Source organism: Lytechinus pictus, chromosome 3 (assembly GCF_037042905.1).
Source record: "Lytechinus pictus isolate F3 Inbred chromosome 3, Lp3.0, whole genome shotgun sequence".
NCBI lineage: Eukaryota > Metazoa > Echinodermata > Echinoidea > Temnopleuroida > Toxopneustidae > Lytechinus > Lytechinus pictus.
In genome coordinates, this window is record NC_087247.1 from 55691496 (window position 1) to 55698536 (window position 7041).

A 7041-nucleotide genomic window follows, 5' to 3' on the forward strand; every position below is an offset into this window, starting at 1 on the left:
ATTTGACCTTCCTGTATAATCTGGGAATTTTGATACAACGATCACCAACCTGTGCCGTTTCATCTCAGAGATACTATTATACAGTATGATACATAATGTAAATGAGGTCATTGACCTTTGAAAGGCTTTTACCTTGAATTTTATAGTTTAATGTGCATTCTGTGTACTTAATTTTATTTTATTTGATCTTCCTGTAAGAACCTCTGCATTTTGACACCTAGATCACCAACCTGCACCTTTTCATCTCAGAGATACCATTATACCGTGTATGGAATATAATGTAATAAAGGTCATTGAACTTTGAAAGGCTTTAACCTTGAATTTTATGGGTGAATGAGCATTGTAGGTACTTGATTTGATTTTATTTGATCTCCTTGTAAGAATCTGTGCATTTTGACACCATGATCACCAACCTGTAATATTTCATCTGGGAGATATGATACAGTATATTTAAAAAGGTCATTGACCTTTGACCTTGAAAAAAAGCACTTTCCCTAATCCGTATTCCTCCTAATTTTTTGGGGGTAAATGTTGACACCCATACCTACTCAAATCAGTCAAAAAACCATTTCCAATAATTTTATTCCAGTTGGTTACTAATTACGGGATACTATTATATGATTGGTGATATATAACGTTTTCATGAGTCACTGGAAACCGTCACTAACAGGTCGCTTTTCAGATCAGTGTATTAAAATGTTCAGCTCGCGCTCGCCATATCCTCTTCATGAGTCACTGCAAACTGTCATTGCCAGATCCCTTTTCAGATCAGTATATCGAAATGTTTAGCTCGCACTTTGCGCTTGCATTAATTATTCAGTTATCTTAAATTTCATATCATTATAAGTGAAGTATAAAAAAATAGGTAGTGCTTCGCACTCGTGTTATTTATTTATGTCTTATCTTGATATATCTTGTGTGTAAGAACAAACCTGAGATATAGTAAGAATTTCAGTCTTTTGAGAGGAATACCCCCTTAAATAATCAGCTTTTGGTGGCCAATCGGGGAAAATGTGAATAAAAATATGTTTCTGCCAACTCCCGCATCCCCCCCCCCCCCCCCCCCATGGCGAAAGCTGGATCCATCCCTGAGTATAATTATGGATTTTTAAAAACTTGCACATAAGCATTGTACTTGCATTATGTATTCAGTTCATGATAACAAAACATGTTTAGTGAGATGCATACCCCCTTAACAATTTCCCTGTAAAATATGCTCAAAAGGTACTCACTTCTGGTCAGTATAGAAAAATAAAATTTAAGATTGCGCTTTGGGCTGGCATCAATCATTCATTGAGAAACACAAATTTGTTTTTGTCTAAAAACGTGCTTAAAATGTCAAATTTTAAGATGGGAATATGAAAATTATTTCAGCTCGCGCTTTGCGCTCGTATCACTTGATTCGCGAGATACACAGCTGTTTGTTTATTATAAAACATGCTTCCCGTTTTCAGGTTAGAATATCAAAAATTTTCAGCTCGTGTTTCGCGCTCCCATTAATTGTTTAGTTATATTCGCGTCAAGTCTTGACAGTTTTTAAGCGAACGAGAAAAGCGACCTGAAAATTTTTGATATTCTAACCTGACAATTGAAAATGTCCTTTTTCATTTCATTATAAAAATTTACAGCTCGCACTTCGCGCTCGCAATAATCTTTTAATTAGTTATGCATCATGTTCATCATAACAACTACTTAAGCTTTCAGGATAAAATACATGAAATATATATTTATATTTTTAAAATCAGATCGCGCATTGCGTTCGCATTTCTTTTATCAAGGCCTTATGAAACATCTCATTGTATTTTTGACTATAAATTGAAGATTTTCTTTAGCTTCGGTCAGTACCCCAAAAAAATATCTTAGTGTCCCCTACAAAACTTCAAGCCCTCCCCCTTTCGTCCCTGCTGAATAAATCCCAAAGGCCAGCTACGCCACCGATTAGGAGATTGAGTCGATTGCCTTCGAGATTGCATTATTTCCATATGTTATCAATAATATTATTGAAGGATATTCTAAAACAACTAGTAAACATATTACAGCTACCACATACACAATTCTAGCAGGGCCTTGAAAAAAAAATTGAAACCCCGAAATACTTAAAAAGGAAATCGCTCGCGCTTATCACTCACATTCATTGTTATTTCTTCATAAACCCATCATAAAAAAAAACTGTCTTCAATTGCATTTTTTTCATCTGACTATAAAATAAGATCATTCAACATGCATTTAAGGAACTCAGGTCTATGTCTGCCTGGCGCTGAGGGATGGTGCGCCATTTTTTTCTAAGAGTACACAGGGGCGCCAAAATCAGGTCAAATTTTGGCCCCAACGCCCCCCCCCCCCTACGAAATCCGCGCCTGGACTGATTAGGAGGGTGTGTGTGTATGTGTATTCCTCTTTTTCGTAAGAGAAACTGTTTTTAGGTTGTCATATTGTGTCCGCCATGATCCTTGGCAATGAATTTTTGTTTGCACGATATTATGCCATAACGAATTATCATAGAGATGATTTGTTGTTTTCAATGTAATATTTCTCTTTTCCCCCACTTTGTTTCAAGATGACAAAACTTATAAAACTAAATCAATAGCTGTAATTTATTTTTAAAGCATTTTCTTATTACATTAAAAATTGTGCAAATTGGTATCAACCAGAGATGACAAATCATAAAAACGCAAAAGAACTGTATTTGAAAATCGTTTTAAATAAAGGTTGTAAAATGAACTTCTATGTTGGATATGAGAACATACAGTTTTCTTCGTTCTCATAACAGTGTTGTAACAAAAATCATAACAAGTTTCAGTTTACAATCTTGATGTTTACAGATGAGCATTAGCTCTTCCTATGTGTTGTCTAAAATCCTACCCAGGTCTTGCGATAGAATCAAACTGAAAATTACGTCAATACAGTTATTGATTATTTCTCATAATGTATATAATCATATGTTATACCTTGGGTGTAAGACTACTGTAGATGAGAACCATGGAAACACACCTTGAAAATTCGACAACAACTCACAAGAACATGTAAAGAGCCAGAAATCGGATCTGAATTATATAGACTTGCTTTCAAAAGCATTTAATAAGTATCCATATAATGTCATTCCCTAATGTCTCATTAGCCACTATCAATGGTTTTTTATATGAATGTACAATTCCATCTTTACAATAATATACTGCGGTCTCTCCACGAACCATAGACGGTCAATTGACATGATTGATATTTAATGTTTATGATAATGTACAGTATTTAGCAGGAAATTCTGAACTTATATGGAAACAAATATTTATATAATATAAAAATCATATTGCAACATAGGCCTTTACAGTGATACAAATATTATCTGATTTAAATGTGCAGTTAAACAAAAGGTGCTACTAGCTTTAAAAGGTAATATGTGACATTGTTGCACCTTTATAATTGCAATGATGATCCTGTGTAGTGGCACATTAAAGCACATTCATTTCTTTTCTTACAAAAAAGTATGCGTAATTCCCATTCATGCCGTCAGTATGGATGAATGGGATTGATAACATATTCTATATTTTTTACCATAACATAATTTTGTTTACAGACAGTTGATAAGGTACCATGAATGGACGAAATTATGAGGTCAAAACATTGAGAATTAGTGATAAAAAGAATTGACAGGAAAACGTATAAAGATAATTCAGTAAATGTTCATAATATATTCATAATATTATATTCGCTCGTACGCTCTTACAAATGTTGGCCAGTATACTGTCCACACAACAATTGGTTAAAACTTTACCCAATTTTGGGTAGTTTTGAAGCAATAATGTGTGTTTTGGGTGAAAACTACACAGTATTGGTTGAAAATTACCCAGAGTTGGATAGATTTTTAAACCAATTTTTGTGTGGACAGTTTGTTGCCCACACTGCAAAAATTGCGGTGTTGATTTAACACCAGCCCGGAATCTATATATGTCCACACCAGAGAAGTATTGAAACAACACCAGTTTGGAATCAAACCGATGTTGTTTTAATACTAATTGGTGTTAGACTAATACCAAAACCGGTGTTGTTTAACACTTCTCTGGTGTGGACATATATAATATATGGAAGCTTGAAAGTGCCACCGAGATGTTGATATAATTATCTTGGGAAGTCGACATCATGATAGCAAAAGATCAGATGACGAGATCCCGGATCTCATCATGTCAACATCTTTTAGAAGAGATGATGAGATGACAAGATCCCGGATCTCATCGTGTCAACATCTTTTAGAAGAGATGATGAGATGACAAGATCCCGGATCTCATCATGTCAACATCCTTTTGAAGAGATGATCAGATGTCAAGATCCCGGATCTCATCATGTCGACATCTTGTAGAAGAGATGATCAGATGACAAGATCTCGGATCTCATCATGTCGACATATTGTAGAAGAGATGATCAGTTGACAAGATCCTACACCATTCATTGCGAATATAACGCGGCGCTAAATTATGGAACGCCAGGCTAGACACAATTCGTCACCAACAGTACATGGTACACCCGCCAATTGATGTGTCCAGATAGCGGAACATAGTGTGATTTTGTTGAAAGAGTAAAAGAAGAAGGAGGAGAAGAAGAAAAAGAACAATAAAAAGAACAAGAGGAAGCAAGCGCGGTTCTACGGGTGGGCTATGAGGAATAAAGCCCCCCCCCCCCCATAAAAGAAGGACCACAAATCCTCTATAGGTCGTGAGTGCTCTTGAAAACTCTTACAATTCAAATTCGAAAATTTTCTCGCTTGGTTGTTACACGTTCCCTCACAAAATAACATCTAAGCTTAAAATACATTAATGCTCTATTGATGTGCGACTATAGTCAGCCAATAATTTCCCTGTACGTAAAATACAGTAAACTACTGTGGACACACCCTGTTGGATATAACCGAGTGTCAGCAATAAGGAGTGAAAAACAATTTTTTTTCAAAGTAGCTCTCCCCTCCCCCGTCCCCGAAAATCAAACTAGGCCTACCAATGTAAAATAAAAGATTAAACCCTGATTTTTTTTCCTATTTTGGCCAAAAGTGCTGTGAATTTTTGCCATTCTTCAGTAGTTTCTCTCACGGCTCGGTCGCTATCATGCTCTCTGACCTACTAGTAAAGTGCCCGAGGACATGTCCCATTGAGACCTGTAGGCCTACAGCATGGGCAAAAATCATTTTTGAAAAGCACCCTAAACGGGATATCAGGAGCGGTAGTTTTGTTACCCTAAATGGGAAAAATCACTTTAAATCACCCTACAGGATCAGTAGTTTTGATACCCTAAAACCGGGACCCTAATCGGGGAAAAATGTTTTCATTATTCAATTTCATACCGGCCCTTGACGGATAGTTTATCTTGAGTGTTATTTAGTCAAGCAATTGCTCGTTCGCTACGCTTTCTCGCTTATGAAGAAGTTGAACGCCTGGAGAGGGTAACAACACAGACCTCCTCATTGCCAGTCTTGTCCCCCTTATCATGGAACTAAATCACTGGTCCAGGGTGTTATACATGTTGATGTGATTTTATTTCGCTCGGTCGCTACGCCCCTCGCATAACAACTGAAACTAATTTATCACCGGGACGTGATGGGCCAATTTTCCTTGTATTCAAATGACCAACGTCACGCATTTATCTAGAAGACCCCCCCCCCCAAAAAAAAAAAAAAACCTTTTAGTCTAGAAACGCGCCTGGATGAAAGAGAGGAAGAAGAAGAACAACAACAACAAGAGGAAGGAAGAGGAGAAGAAGAATTAAGAAGATGAAGAAGAAGAAGAAGAAGAAACATGAAACGCAACCAACATCTGGGATTTGTTGATGTTTTCGAGTAGCCTAATCACTTTAAATATTTTTTTATTCTTTCATTTTCCAGCATTCTCTGGAAGTCATTTCAATCAGACTCTTAAAAGGAGTTTAATGTGATTGACTTGTATAATTTTAACCAAAGATCAGTGTAAATTGTTATTGTTGCAAATCTAAGCAACTAGTGTCCCTCTCCCGATTTTTAAAGCCTTGTATTTTTTTACCAAAAAAATGAAAAGGTATAATCCCAGTTATTCAAAGCAATGCAAATATCAAATTCAACACAAAACACTGTGAAAACAAAATCAATTTGGTGCATTTTGATTGATCTGTTAGATGACACGTGCACAGCAGGGATGTGGGACCGATTTTTGTCCTGGGGTGCTGAAAGCATGACAATGTCTATTGCATGTCAGAAATCTCTGGCAAGCAAAAAAAAAAATCAGCAATTTTCGGCCGTGACTCTTCACTCTTCCTCTGAAATTCACGGTTGTCCTGAAAACAGATAATGTCGGGTTTATCAGCAATTTTGGGGGCAGTTTTGGGTCTGAAACGGTCACTCTTTTAGGCTACTATGTTTTATATATCTTTTACATGTTTTAGTAGCCCCCATAATATAATCACACTATGTTCCGCTATCTGGACACATCAATTGGCGGATGTACCATGTACTGTTGGTGACGAATTGTGTCCAGCCTGGCGTTCCATAATTTAGCGCCGCGTTATGTTCGCAATGAATGGTGTAGGATCTTGTCAACTGATCATCTCTTCTACAAGATGTCGACATGATGAGATCCGAGATCTTGTCATCTGATCATCTCTTCTAAAAGATGTCGACATGATGAGATCCGGGATCTTGACATCTGATCATCTCTTCAAAAGGATGTTGACATGATGAGATCCGGGATCTTGTCATCTCGTAATCTCTTCTAAAAGATGTTGACATGATGAGATCCGGGATCTTGTCATCTCATCATCTCTTCTAAAAGATGTTGACATGATGAGATCCGGGATCTTGTCATCTCATCATCTCTTCTAAAAGATGTTGACATGATGAGATCCGGGATCTCGTCATCTGATCTTTTGCTATCATGATGTCGACTTCCCAAGATAATTATCTCAACATCTCGGTGGCACTTTTAAGCTTCCATATATATATAGATTCCGGGTTGGTGTTAAATCAACACCGGAGTTTTTGCAGTGCAACTTTTTAAGAGTGTATAAGCTATTTTAATACAACACTTAGAT